Here is a 16,359-nt window from a genome sequence, read left to right as displayed (position 1 = left end):
CAACTGTTGGTATCTAATTGTTCTTTCGAGTTTGGGCATTTGAGAATTGAATTAAAAAGGAAAAATCTATTTACCAAAAAACTAATAAAATAGATCTATTTATGCACAAACTGACTCTCTAACTAGTGCTTAGTAGGACTCAATCCATATTTATATTATTTAATGGATGCATGATTCTTTACATGTCTTAAAACAAAAAAAAATGAGAAAATAAGAAGAAGAAACCCATTAGATGATGTAGGAGTCTCAAGATGTGCCAAAAATAGAAGCTCCATCTTCATTAGATGTTTGTAGGAGTTAAATTGCCATCAAAATTGTTCTCGATGAATGGAAAGCTCTAAATTTGGAACTGGTAGTTAACTGTCAGCACACCTCTAAACTCTTCAAAAACCTCTAGTGCACCTCAGAAGTGGTGCACCTAGCACACCTAGCCTAGCTCAGAAGTAGTGCACCTCTTCTATCTTAAATGCCTGTGTGATATCCTCATCAATGGAAGATTCTTCAAAATTCTTCCAAAAATATTCAACAACTACTTCTACAGTCATCAATTTGTCCTATAAATCATCTTCAAAAATGTCTAAGCACACATCACTATAATGTCTCTCTGCCTCCAAAATTTTCTCTTGGGTTTGATCCTTGAGCTTATGAGTATCTGTATGTAATGTTTCTATTACTTTATTTCCATCCATAATATTCTCTATCCAATCATCTATTTTATCTAACTCTTCTATTGTATATACATCCATCGACATCTAATATTTTGACCCTTTATTGACTGTAATGCATGCAAATCCTTACCCTAGGTATGCACTTTGTCCATTGTCCCAAAATGTGGGCTCAAAATAGCCACCAACTTATCTACATTATTTTTCACATGGTGTAGTAGTTTGAGATTTCCTTGAATAATCTACACACCTTTCTCTTCAAAACTTTCTCACCATTTCTAATTGCATGAGTTGATGAAATCCAACTCTGCAATCACTAAGATTGCCTATAGTGCAAATAGCTTCCAAAGAGAAACCTAAGGAGGAAGAGCTTGGAGAAAAAAATGGAAGAGAAAAGACATTGCAAACATGAAAAAATGTATTTACAATGAAAAATAAGATATGAAACACAAAGTGAGAGCTCAAATATAAAGGCCTCATGGAAGGTTGTAGAACAAGTTGGAAGGTGGTAGAAGATAAGGTTGACAACTATCATACATCCACAAAAGATGGAATATCCTCGAACAAGGTGAGAGGATAAGTATGACTAGGTAGGAACATGCTAGAAGGGAACAAACTCTTGTGTTGTCAACAACTCATCAATTACAACAATTAACTAAATGCATTAACCTAAGTAAACTTAAGCAATAGAATAAATAATTAATTATTTACTCTAACACCCCCCCTTAAGTGCAACTTAGGTGAATGCCTTAAGCTTACAAAACTAAGAGAAAATGAAGAATGGGTCCCAACAACAAGGCCATGTTAGGTACCCATGTACAATGCATAAGAAATGCAACCTCTAAAAAATGGAGAAAGAGGGAAAACCACATGGGAAAAACCCTCCCCCAAAAAGAGGTAACCTAGTGAAGGACTGGAGAAGCCTCCAACTAGATAAATTTCCCCAAAAATAGGAACAAGAAGTGATCATGAAGAGCATCACTAAAGCATGAAGAAGTCACAAATCTATCATTAGAAAGAAACGATTGATCTGAAGAACCTCCATGGAAGAAGAAGGCATGAAATGAGTGTGTCTATATGGTAGATGATCCATCTCACCGAAATGCATAGGTAGCCAGCCACTACAAATAGGATGAAACACTGAATACGTAGCTCACACTAATGAACTATTGAACCATGAAAGCATTAGAACAACAGAATAACCCCCCCTCCCCCCCCTAATGTAGACAGGGTGAGATGACAAGAAACTAAAAAGGTGGGCCAAAGTCTCTGACAAAAAATCTAAGAATGATGAGAGAGGGAAAGATGTACAAATAACTATAAAGACATGGTCACACTGACTCTACATGGGGCAAAAAAGGGAGAAGGCACAAAAGAGGCAAACAACTATCCCCCCATGGTGCTTTATAAAAATAGTGTACAACTATCTCAAAACAATGTTCCTAACCCCCAGAATGCAAGAGTGGCACTTTATCTCAATGTGTTTACATAATAATGCTTACAAATGATAGTTGTAATGATTAGAAAGGAAAACAAGCTGATACAAAAGATATACAGCCCAAAACAAAAGATTCCATGCCTTGAAAATGATCCTCGGACCTATAACACCCAAGATATCCACCATAGAGAAAAAATGCCAAAATCATGATAAAAAGAGCATGGGGTAGAATCTAAAGGAAATGATAGCATTTCTGAAAAGTAGATAGAACCAACTTTCCAAAAATATAATGTTTTCAAAAAATAAACTTGGGATGCAAAAGATAAGCTTGCTAGAGTCAAAAATAGAACTTAAAAAGTTTGATTAAAAAAATGAGCAACAAAACTATATCAAAACATGAAAATACCTATATTAATGTCTCTGTCTCAAAACTAGCTTTTTGACACTTCTTTCAAATCGGAAAAATACCTCTGTATGCTCAAGATATGACCAAAAAACCAACTGTAGGTCAAAAAGGACCTTTGAGAAGTGCAAGAGTTTGATGATGTAGTGCTGACATCATGCTAACATCAAAAAATCACGGCAAAAAAATTGATGGCCTGGGGGCTATCACCGCAAAAAAGATGCCACATGACACATGATGACATGGTAGGGGTGATGTGGCAGGGTCCACATGGAAAAGTGCCACATGGCACCCATGCCACGTGTCACCCCCACACTGTGCCAAGTGGTTGCAAACTACTAACTATGCCTCCACATAGGCTTTGTGTTGTTAATGGGTTGACTATACAGAGGAACATGGGCAGTAGTGGTTGGGTGGTGCATGGGTAGGGCTATGGTGGTGTAGTGGCAGCCCTGCATTTATTTTTTAAATCACAATAAATGCCCCAAAAATCATCTGTACGGGCTCCCGAACAAATTTTTTCTGCCTCTCAGAGCTCTTGTTACCAAAATCAACAAGTTTTATATGGATCCTGAATATAAAGAACCTTCTAAATCCAATGGCAGCATTTTTTTAGGACCAAAGTGCTCCAAAAAAATGCTCCTTCCCCTGATTGAAGAAAAATGCATAAACAAACTAGGGTTTGTGTCTCTGAATTGCGGCTTCAAAAATCCTTCAGCCAAGAAGTAGTAGGGAGGCTCTGATGCCATGTAGGAGTTGATAAAATCCTATTTCATAGTTGACAAGATCACCTATAGTGCAAATAGCTTTTTGAAGAGAAACCTAACAAGGAAGAGCTTGGAGCAAACAATGGAAGAGAAAAGATATTGCAAAGATTGAAAAATGTATTTACAATGAAAAATAAGATATGAAATAAAAAGTGAGAGCTTGAATATTAAGGCCTCATGGAAGTTTGTAGAACAAGTTAGAAGGTGGTACAAGATAAGGTTGAAAACTTGCATACGTCCACAAAAGGTGAAATATCCTCAAACAAGGTGAGAGGATAAGTATGACTAGGTAGGAACATGCTAGAAGGGAACAAACTCTCATGTTGTCAACAACTCATCAACTATAACAATTAACTAAATGCATTAACCTAAGTAAACTTAAGAAATAGAATAAATAATTAATTATTTACTCTAACATTGACAAGCTTTCAAAAATGGATATAGTTGCACATTCTCCTTATCCCTTTTCTCAAGTACCATATTTAGAGTCTCCTTGAGATTTTTAGGATTTAATGGACCAACTAGTTCATTTAGATATCCCTTTAGGATCTCATTCTACTTCCAAAGTGTTATTAATTCTGCATCATCCTTCTCTAAGTGCCTAAACACTTTTTTGATTCTCATTATCACCATTAATTTGGTAGTATCCACAATGGGTTTCCCAAGCACAACCTCCTTGATTTGATAATCTTTAGGAGTCAAATCCTCAACATTTTCATGTAGAGGAGAGAAAGCAACATGGGCAAACAAGTCATAATTTTGATCACTCATTATAAAGGCCATTGTTTGTGCATCTTTAGCAGGTGACTCAGGCTTCTTGAGAGCTTCAATTAATTCTCTCATCCCCTCTTCCTTAGTATAATATTCTTTCTATTTGTTTCTAATCATTATCTCTTTCCTCAACCATCTCAAAGTATGTTACATTAGATATTTACCTTTTGAAGAAGAAAGAATTTTTTTTGCTAGGCTTTTTCCCTTATCACTCCTCTCCAAACTCTTCTCCTTTTGTGAGAGATCCACATCAAGAGTCTCTATATCTGTCAAGTCCATAGTTCTCACCTCTGTTTCTTGGGAAATCTACTAAGGTTTCTCACATATTTTTCCTTCATCTAACACTTCATCAACAAGTATTTTTTTTTGCTCTTCTTCTTTTTTAGATTGAACCTATTCTTTGTTACCTGGAAGAAGAGGAGTAGTTGATCCTTTATCCATGAAAAATGAAACTAGATTTGGTGATGGTGGAGTAGTTAAAAGTCTCAATTATTGAGGTAGTTTTTGGCTCCAATCCCCTTATGGAGGCTTATTTGTTGGAGTATCTCTTATCTTATCAACTACCAACTTAGTACCTCCTAGCATGAAATCAAAATTAGACATCTACAAGACATCAGTCCCATCATTCTCATGCTCATCACTCCATTGTTACAACTCATCCTCTAAAGTTCTAGACTAAATAGGCTATTTAGGAATGGAGGGTGGTATAATATTGGATCTTCTTCTCTATTCTAACTCTATATCCCTAGCAAGATGAGTCCTTTGACTCAAAGGAAGGTTATCTTCTTCATCTTCATCATCCTCTTCTTCTTCTTATGGAATAAAATTTGGAACTAATGGAAAAGGGATAACCTTTCTAATTACCTGTTATCTCCTCTTGACCAAAGTTTTGATATTTCTTCTCTTAGGAGTTAATGGAGTGACTTGCACCTCTTGTTCAGGCAAAGACACTTCTTGTATTTTTGTTTTAGCTCCTTGCCCTTGATCTAGTGGTGGCACTTGAGGATTATCCGAAGTCTACATGACTTTTACATTCTCTGAGCCTTGTAGATTCTCTACCCCTTATTGTGGAAATGCTTGAGTTGTTCCTTCTTCTAGCTTGACTTGTTGAGGAAAAGTTCTTTTCCTCTCTCCTTTACCCTTCCGAACCCTATAATATCCAACTTCTCTATCAAGTTGGTGCACTATTTTTGGCCTCACTAGGGACTGAGATGTGAATGTGGGCATCATTACCTTTGCTCCTCTACCTTTCACTAGGTAGGCTATAGCTTGGAGAACCACTACTTGTGGAATCAGATCCAACTTGAAAGGTCTCTTGATCCAATCCCTATTCAATAGAATGACATGCCTAGCCCTATGATTAATATATGTGTTTTCTTCTTGACCAATCTTTACATTCAAGATAGGTTGATCAAATATCTTATCTCTGTTGTACAAAGGATCTAGGACCTCTTCAATATCTTGTTGAACTATCTTTAAAGGAGCCTTCATCTTCAAGGAACTACCTACTAAATAGATGTTAGAATTACAATAGGAAATGTAAACTTCTAAGGGGGGGAGTGAATCAACAATTTAAACTTGGACCCATAAAAATCTCAACGTACATCCATCTCATGCTTTCAATTTATAAACTAAAATAACATGTAAAGCACATACATCTAAATTGTGCAAATATATAAGCATTCACACACATATAACACCAGTTATGATTACCCAGAAACCCTCCAAGAGAGAAGGTAAAACTAGGGTGGGGATGACACCCACAAATCTTCACTACTATAGTAATAAAGTGTATCCAATGAAGGTTATAATGTTTTGATCATAAGTCATGATCTACCCTGTGAAAGGTCTACCCTATCAAAGGCTTACAAAGAATTAGGTCTCACCTTGTTAGAGGATTTTAACACCCTATAATAAGTGTGCCTTATTAAAGGACTTTAACTCACAACTAAGTAAGCACCCTATTAAATGATTTCAATATAGCCTATTAGGACTACTCTATTAAGAGATTTTGACTGAAATCACCTGTTAGAATGTCTCAGCATTGATCTTGTGATTAGCACTTGATTTCTTGATAATAGATCACCTCTAAACAATGTCTTATTGATCCTTCTTGATTAGATGTCTCTTTTCTATATACTCTTTTCTTTCCTCTATTTTTCTCTAATTGGTTTTGCAATGTAGTCTCACTTCATAACTCCTTAGTCACCATGAATGCTCTTCTTTCTCATGCAAACTTCTCTCTTCACTCCTTCAACATTCATACACCTTCTACACACTCTAGAGAGTTGAGGGTTTGTCCCCCTTAATAAGACTAGATGACTTAGGGTTAGGTATGAATCTACAACTAAGATTCATCCATTTTGTCACTTTATCCTTCCATTTTCTGATTGGTTGCATGTAATTATAATGGAAATCCAACTTAAGATCTATCCTTATCTCCAAAATATCATAATTCATCCTTGAGATACATCAAAAATAGTTTACATAGTTGTTTGTGTCATTACAAACAAATATGTCAAAACTATCTCACTTAACATATGAAGTCTCTAATGCTCGACATACACTAATTCTTCTATTGTAACTTGACACCTATATCACTCAACATCCATTATTCACTTGGCTCCTGAATCACTCGACATACACTATGTACTCAACACTTGAGTGACTTGGCACATGAGTGGCTCGACACTCACTATGAACTCAACATGGTCTATGTTTTTCTCAGCATATGTTACTTGTTCAACATGAATTAAGTAAATAACTTAAGTGTGTTAACACTCACTTTTCCAAACCAATCTAAGATCAACAATCTCCTCCTTTGACATGAGTGTCAAAAACACTTGAGTATGCAATAACATCCTTAACCTCACATGAATAACATATCTATAACTCAACTTATATGAAAAATTTCAAAATTTCAAAATTTTGTACCAACTTGTATACCTCAAAATTTGATAACTCCCCCTAAGTTAATATGTCTAATCTGTAACTAAAATTTTGTACTCCTTCTGAGTAAATGTGTTTTAGCTTGATCTGACTATGTCCTTGTGTCCTTGTATCTCCTCAAAATTCTTATTCTCTCCCAAAATATTTATCCCCCTTTGTGACACTTATGTCAATGGGTTATACACTTATAGTTTATTTGTCTAGAAAAAATTTATGGACATCCAATATCATCTTGATAGTTGCATCCCAATTCTCACATGCTACATCCATTGACTTGATTTGGATAGCAAGATTGGCAGCAACGTAGACTAGAGACTATCTAAGGTAGAAATATTGGGGTCTTTCTTCATTAGGGTTTCAACATAGCCTAGTTCCTTGTGCAAAATTTTCATATGAGGAGTGAGAGTGGTCTAGGTGCTAATCAGTTTGGCCCTTATGTTGGCCTCCTCCACTAAAAATGCAACTAACTAATTTTGGGTTTGAAGCTATGTATTGAAATGCTTCTCACTCTAAGTTGGATTTATAGACAACTTTGTACCTAATAAATGAATTTTACTTTCCAGGATCAAGACATAACTTCTGGTCTCTTGAGTTAAGAGTGATGGACTACACAATATAGTGTATAATGAGAGGATATTCTCAAGTACCTTCTTCACATCCTCAACCTTAGTTTCCAATGCAACTTGTGTCAATGCTATATCACCTAATATCATTTCATTCACTTTGTTTTGAAACTTCTTTTTTGACCATTCTAACAATTTTGCATTAGAATCTAGGTCTTCATTACTGACCTTCTCCACTATGTCTATCAACTATCACATTAGTGGCTTTGTCTCATCTAGATTAGGCAAACTAAATGCATCCAAAAAGATGTCTTTAATATCTTGTAGTGCCTACTTCTACCTGTGCTCCCTTCTAAGTATTTCTTGATGCTTCTTCCTTGCTAGGGCTTGTTGCAATATGCCCATTTTTTCTGTAGTCATTGTATCATAATCATACTTGGGAAAAATGATCTCCTCATTAAGGCTCACATCTCCATATTGAATTACTTCTTTAGCCTTTGATGAACTTGAGCTCAGCACTGAGATCTAAAATGGATTTGTATCTGTGCTTGGCTTCTAAAGAGTATGACTTGATGGAGTGCCAAATACTAGTAAGATTACCAGTGCTTAAATAGCACTTTGCTCCTTTAGTTGTGGTGTCATCTCCCTCTCTTTAGGCTTTCCATACTCTACTACAATGACTTGACTTGCACCTTGATTTGTGTAGTAAGTGTAGGTAAGTCTATTTGACATGTTTCTTTCTTTTCTATAGTAGCAACTAGTGTTTCCACTATGCTCTTCTCTACTGTATCAATCTTGGAAATTGTATCAACCTTTTTAGATGTATCTTCTGGTATTTGGACTAAAGGTTGTACATTAGTGAATAGAGGTATCATAAAAGGTGGTTCTTATGGATTCACCTTGTCCTTTTTAGTATCAATCATTGATTTATATAGTTCATCCACACTAACCAATACGAATTATCACAAAGTTTTTCCTGTAATGTGGACTAATCTAGGATCTTCTCGAGATCTTCCTCTATTAGGGGATTGATGTTCTGATTTGTGACATTAGAAACATTCTTAATAGTTACTATTTTAGTTTTATCACTTGTGATATGTGGAGGACTAACACTTGGCAATTGTGTGTCTTGCACACTATGTTCTTCATGTTGCTCTTCCTTAGTTGTTGCCTTGTCATCTGCATGCATGTCTATTCCTCCCTCAATAGTATCCTCATTTTTATCATCTTCTTCATCATCCTTGACCTCTATGGATTCTTCCTCACCTTCCTTTGTTGTAGTCATCCCATAAGTTACTTTCCACATCTGAGTGGATTTCTTAACTACATCCTCAATGTTGTTTTTCAAAATGTTGAAGGCAATATATTTAAGTACAAGTTCCTAACTACATACTTCTTTACAACCTTAGCAGTCTATTCCTTAGTTAATTTTTCCAACACTTGTGCAAGTAAATATTCTCTTGTTTGTCTCTCCAAATTTAGACAATAGTTCAATTTCTTCTCAACTCTATCATATAGGATTTTTAGCATTGAGTTGGCAATCTCTAGTGGGGTAGTTTTGAATTTTGCCATCATGGCATATATGGCCTCCTCCACTTTACCCAATTTATCAAAATCAACATGACTAAATCTTGATAAGTCTGCACTATTCTTAACATTTTCACATAAATTTTCTAAGTTTGTAAGAGGATTATGACTCACCGCCTTAAATTAGCTATTTTCATCTAAATCTATTTTCTCTTCATCAAACTTAGCTTGTGCTACATACTTCCTTCTTGGCCTTTTCTAATCTTGACCTCTTTGCTCTATTATTTTGGTCTTTTCTTTAGCCTTTTGAGCTATTGCACATGTACTAGCTCTTGTAGTAGGTACAGTAGTCTTTCCCTTGCTTGGTTTTGCAATTTTCTTATCCCTTGCCATAAGTTGTGCCTTTTCCTTCCTCTTCTTTGTATTAGTGGGTGTAGGTGCTTCCTTAGCTTCTTCTTCCTTTGTACCTTTAGCTACCTTAGTCTCCTCCTCTTCTAGCTAATCTTCACCCATACCTTGAGTTAGTGCAAGAGGTGCTTGTGCTTGAGAGTCTTCTTCCTCTTCATCCTCTTCTTCTTCCTCTTCTTCTTCCTGCTTGACACCCTCTCAAATTTAGCTTTTAATTTCTTCACTAGCCTATCATTCTTCTTGATAACTTTAGCAATCTTTAGTTCCATGGTGATTTTGGAATTTTCCAATTCATAATTTCCAAATACATTTTCACTTTTATCTACCTCTTCTGCAAGTAATGTAGTTATAGTTGCAGAGGCTTCATCCACATTTATTTCATAACCTAAGGGTCTCAACCATCTCACCCTTGGTGTAGTAGCTTGTACAAAAGTATAATTAGAATCAACTAGAAAACATACATCATCATAGTGTTTCTCTACTAGTGACATTGGTGTTCTCAACCTCTTCTTCATTGACTGCTTAAGGTTTTTTAAATAACTTGTCATCGAGGATTCAAAATTCTCCTAGTTGCTCAATATACTCACTAACCTGTACTGCAACTGATTTTTTGTTTTTCCATCCCATAGTGCCAAATGAAGGGAATGTGTTTTTCACATAAAAGAATGTGAATACCAATATAGAACCAAATTTACATTGTGCACTTTTTTTTCTTTCTAATTGCTCCAATGTTCTCCATTAGTTTTTGTAATTGTAGCTTTGCAAGATCATATGTGTGATCTTTCTTAACAATTTTATATCCCACATCCATAGCCATGTAGGACACATTGTTTAATCTACTAGATTGATAGAACTTGTTTAATATAACCCATACAGCCTAAGTCTATCAATGGATCAGTGATTGTGCCAATTGTCATACCTCTCTTGTTCCATACAAGTCCAGTGTTTTTCTCAATCACCTCCTTTAAATCACTTCTTAGTGTCTTAGGATGATCTAGGGTTAGGTAACCAATAACCCCATAGATTATCCTTTTAGTAATTTTGATAGATCCATTATCCATCCATAATGAACCATCATGAATTTGGCTAAGGACTATCCTTATCCATTCTATCTTAAATACATTTAGAAAATCTAGGGCTTGTGTCAACCCTTTTCTCTCAATAATTTTGAATTCTTCTTTCAGTACACCATTATCATAGATTTTTCCATATGCTTCCCTAATATCCATCACCAATGCTACCAATCTTACATTATAGCATTTTCTTACATCGTTCACCATTAAAATGTTTGGTGGAATCATGGATAATGTGCTATCAGTAAACAAATTTGTCACTACAAATGCTTCTTAAAATATGACTCTATTCGCTCAAGGAATAGTGACAACCACACCAAGTGTAAATGGATAGATTGGAGCCCAATCACTATCAAACTTCAACTTTCCTCTGTGTTTGAGAAGGGAAACTCCCTCATATGATAGGGGAATTTATATTTCTCTATACTTTTCACCTAAAAGTACAAAAAAAGAAACAAAGAAAAACTAAAATTGGTATGAATATAAACCCCAACAGTAGACATTAGAACTAAGATTCACAAAAGATGACAATTTACCAGGGGGTTTTGAGAATATAGATGTAATGATGTTGAAAGCACTATAACAAATCTCAAACTATGAAGTGACGAGCTATACAAATACATCCAAATCCAGATACTATGAAATGAATGTGTTTCTTTGCACCAAGTCAACTGATCCACATGAATGCATAAATGAATCACTAATTTAACATACAATTAAAAAGTGATCATAATTCAGAAGGACAATTTGGACATATGAACAAATGCATTCTTCATTATCTTTTGAGAATATACAAACTCAAAATCTCTTACACATAATAGGAAACTAAAATTTATTTACAATTTCTCTAAAAAATTCCCCAAAGTTTCCCCTTTGGAAAAAGTCCTCCCCTTTACATAATGAATGACCTTGCATTTATAGGTTCAATGAATAACTAACCCATAAATACTTAGCATAGCCACTTAGAAAAACCACCCAACCACGTTTCGAACTACTTAGGATAACTACCCAAGTAATCACTTAGGATAACTACCCATTTACAAGAAAGTTTATTTTTTAACTAACTTTTAAAACATTGAACCAAAAACCAACTTTAGTCACAATGGACAACATGAGTCACTTTAACATAGTGAGAATTTTAGATCCTGACTTTTGAAAGAGAAAAGAAAGTCATTGGTCTTGCTAGTGTGAGCCTTGCAACTACTTACAATCCAAAAGTTACTCATCAGGTTATCTTAATTTCCTTTGATACATTTTGAACATATTCATGATATCGAAGAACCATTACTTAACTTAGGGTGACCACCACACACTAATGTATGTTTAACTCATAGTGTCTTCCACATAACATCAATAGTCAGGCTTTTAGTGTTTATCAAGGGGTTCTCTTTAAAAACATTATTATCTTTAAGGTAATCACACTTTGGAATCTTTATCAAATCCATACTCTAGTTATTTTAATGTAACTTGTAACCTACCTTTAATTCATAGACACTTGGTAAAGCTTTGTTTATGTCTACCACTCTTAGAAAATGTCATTCAAAAAATTGATTCTATCATATTTTGCAATTTTATTTCAATCTTAGAGGCAATGTTCCTTTGAGGCATTTTGTCAATCAGTTTGGTTGCATTGTGATTAATGTCCACATTCTATATGCACATTGACCATGAACCATTAGATGTGCAGGTGAATAGAAGTTGATAGGACCATGTAACTTGGTTTTAAAACTAACAGTTATCTTTTCTTGGAAGTCTTCAAAACAACTCAAAAATATACACTGTGCATATTATGCAACTCGCAATCTTGCATTTTATGAGATGGTACTGTCTCTTCATATATTTTAAACTAGATATTTTCTAGGGTCAAGTATATGCTTGGATGCATGCACGTGCACTTATATGGCTACCCTTAAATATTACACACTAAGGAAGAAATTAAGTTTCAAAAAATAAGTCAACTTTGACTATTTAACACTTTTAGCCTTAGAATAAAGCCTTGTGTATGATGTTTAAGCAGTCTACACTTATATAGAACTTTCGATAGAATTATTAAAAAGGGAACTTTAGAAATCTCAGTGGTTGTTGCTCAAAAACCTGTCACCAAGTTTCTTACTGAGATGGGCAAGATCTCTGCCAAAGGAGGTATCTTTCATATATATCTACGCAATGTAACCTTGTGTATGATGTTTAAGCAGTCTACACTTATATAGAACTTTCGATAGAATTATTAAAAAGGGAACTTTAGAAATCTCAGTGGTTGTTGCTCAAAAACCTGTCACCAAGTTTCTTACTGAGATGGGCAAGATCTCTGCCAAAGGAGGTATCTTTCATATATATCTACGCAATGTAACCTTAGTTAAGCCATACTTCAAAAAATTTGTCATCATTCTATCCCATGAAATGACATCTTAAATGTATGCATGTCAGCTTGGGTGCATCTATACTGGCACACTAGAAGTGTTGAATAATAGTGGCTTCTAATGGTCCCAACCATTCTTAGCCAATAGCTTGGGGCCACTGTTATGCATTGGGGGCAGGCTATTGGCTAATAGTGGTTGGGCCCACTGTAAGCCACTATTATTCATCACTTCTAGTATGTTAGATAAGTTGCTCAACTTTGAAACTAGAAGCTCATGCTCTTGATTTTTCGATGGACTTTCATTAACTATTCCAAAGCTCTTTATTGTGCAAGTCATTTGTTCATGATATCACCTTTTACATGCAATTTTGTGTCCATGGAGTTTTCAACCTTGATATTTGACACAAATCTCCCATTTTTTTCGATTAGATATCTATAACATATTCAAAACACCAATGTGTAGGTAGGGACAATGAAAAGGATAGTTGCATGCGACTTACACCCACCACATGCATAATCTTGAAGGTTTCTAAAACCTTAAACACCATATTTGTTTGATGCAAAACCCCACAATGAATTCATTTTCTTTCTGGAAGTGACATATCTTTAAGACTTTTCTTCTAAATTTGCAATTCCCAAATTGGTGCAACAACAAGGGTTTCTAAATCCTTTTCAATGGTCCTTGAATATTTTATATATTTTATTAGGCACCGGCTATGTTTAAGATAGAATACATCAAAATTCAAAAAAAAAATCTTTACATTTCTGAAAATATGATTTCTTTTTCCAAATTCTTTTGAGCTATTTTTTATTATAGAACATCCAGATCATGAAAAAAAAATGCTAAATACTTCAACAAAATCTATTATATTTTCAATTTTATTAAAGATACATTTTTGTTTAAAGAATAGCCATGTCCATTTTATTATGTATATCCTCATAATAATAATAATAATGGTGATGACCAAGTGTTGATCAAATAAATAAGATTGACAAATGAGTGTCAACACACTTAATCTTTTTCATTATACATGTCGAGTACACAATGGAAGCCAAGCTCGAATTTCTTTATGTGCCTAGCCACAGATAGTGCCAAGCAAGCTACAGTTGCTACCAAGAACAACACATTATAGTATATGTCGAGCAAAGCATATATTCAATAGGTGCCGAGTGACACAGTAATCCTAGACAAGCTAAGTAATTCAAGAATTAGTAGAAGTTGAGCAATGCAGAAAACTAACATAAGCCGAGTAATGTAGAAACTACAGTAGATGTTGAGCAATCCAGAATAGATGGTGTCGAGCATCAATATTACTTCATGTGTTGAGCAATGCAGGATCAACATAAAAGTTTGTGCAATCGCAAGTCAAGATGTAAAACGGTTATGCATGACTCATTGACAGGATAAAAGGATAAGATCAAATCCTCACAACCATCTATGCGATCCTCATGCAACCAATCAAAAAATTGGAAACTGCATGCAGCCAATAGGTGAATTTCAAGGGTTTGAGTAGGAACATTTTATCCAAGGATGCATAACGAACCACTAATCCTTATAAGGGAGTCTTGACACCATTGAATGGAGAAGTGAGAAGTACAAAAAGAAGAAGGAAAAGAAGAGCCTGTTATTGCAGAACATTGGTGTCAAAGATTAAGAGGAAAGGACGACATTTACACATCTAGTTTATTAGAACAGAATAAGGAACATAATTAGCATATCAGATCTAACAGAGATCAAGGGATAGAAGAGCAAATCAAGATCCTGATATCAGCATTAGAGATTGCAATAGTTCAAGTGTATTATTCTAATACTCTCTCACAATTGTATTAGGAATTTGGAAATCATATTGAGTTAGGTAGGTTTAACGACCTTATGTAAATCCTTTAACGGGGTGGCATTCCAAGTTGAATGTTCTTAAGTCCTCTAACATTGGTGTCAAAGATTAAGAGGAAAGGACGACATTTACACATCTAGTTTATTAGAACAGAATAAGGAACATAATTAGCATATCAGATCTAACAGAGATCAAGGGATAGAAGAGCAAATCAAGATCCTGATATCAGCATTAGAGATTGCAATAGTTCAAGTGTATTATTCTAATACTCTCTCACAATTGTATTAGGAATTTGGAAATCATATTGAGTTAGGTAGGTTTAACGACCTTATGTAAATCCTTTAACGGGGTGGCATTCCAAGTTGAATGTTCTTAAGTCCTCTAACAAGGCACACTCCTAACAGGGTGTAGAAATCCTTTAATAGGGTCACATTTAACAGTGTGTTGTAGCCTTTAACAGGGTAGGTCTTTAACAGGGCAAACCATCAGAAGTGGTTGAAATCAATTGCTACAGTAATTTTGTGGGTATCATCCCCACCCTAGTTTTACCTTCTTATTCTTGGAGGGTTTCTAGGTCACCAAAATCTCAAGTGTTATGTGGTGATGCATGTTTGTTTCTCATGATTGTTTAATGTTTATATGCATGCATGTTAATTTTAGTTATATATTATTAAGGGTTTAAAAGTGGTTAAAAGGCCAGTACTTCTAATTCACAGCCCCACCCCCCCCCCCCCCCCCCTCCTCTCAGAAGTATTCTTTTATTAAGACATTCCAACACCAAGTTGTTAAGTTTGGATTCAAACACTCTTGCATGTACATCAACCAAAGTTTTCATTGCTATCGTTCTTGACAAAAATTTGTGATTCTTCATATTTTGATGGCTATCTGTAACTTGTTTGAAGCTTCCAAAGGATTTTTGGTGACTTTATTTCGATATACATTGCACTTCATTTTATTATATTCCTTGAGATGAAATCTATGGCAAGCTTGTAGAACTAGCTTCACATCGACCATGTTTACTTCTAATGAAAGTTTCTCAAGCCATTACCAAATATAGTTCGTGCCATTGAATGTTATCCCCCTTAATATCTATTTTTCCTTCATTGTAGGCATGAGTTACTCAATGCTTAACAACTAGTAGATAAAACTTATAATTACTACCTCACCTTTGCTTTGGATAATAAACAAGAAGTTTAAATTCATTTGCCTACGAGAGTTCACCAACTTTTGCATGTCATTAAAATTCTCGATGATGTTATAAATCTTGATTTAGACTTCCTCCTTTGGGTGCCTTACATAAATTTATTAAAATTTGTGGATGATGACTTCTCAAATATAAATATTGGTAGATGGGTTAAATATCATACATTAAAGTTTTATTCTTAAGTTAAATGTGTTAAATAGTCAAAGTTGATTTTTTTTTCCTAAACTTAATTTTTCTTTTAATATGTGATGTTTAAGAATGACTAAAAGACCTTTATTGAAATATTGGATACTAATCAACTCATCAACTTAATTCTAAACTTATTAAACTTGTGCCATTTGCCAATAATTGCAATGGGGATGTTTCAGTAGTAGATCATTCCACTTACTCCATAATT

Source organism: Cupressus sempervirens, chromosome 7 (genome assembly GCF_028749045.1).
Source record: "Cupressus sempervirens isolate cs-2001-9-10 chromosome 7, ASM2874904v1, whole genome shotgun sequence".
NCBI classification, from domain to species: domain Eukaryota; kingdom Viridiplantae; phylum Streptophyta; class Pinopsida; order Cupressales; family Cupressaceae; genus Cupressus; species Cupressus sempervirens.
This window is presented reverse-complemented; position numbering follows the sequence as displayed.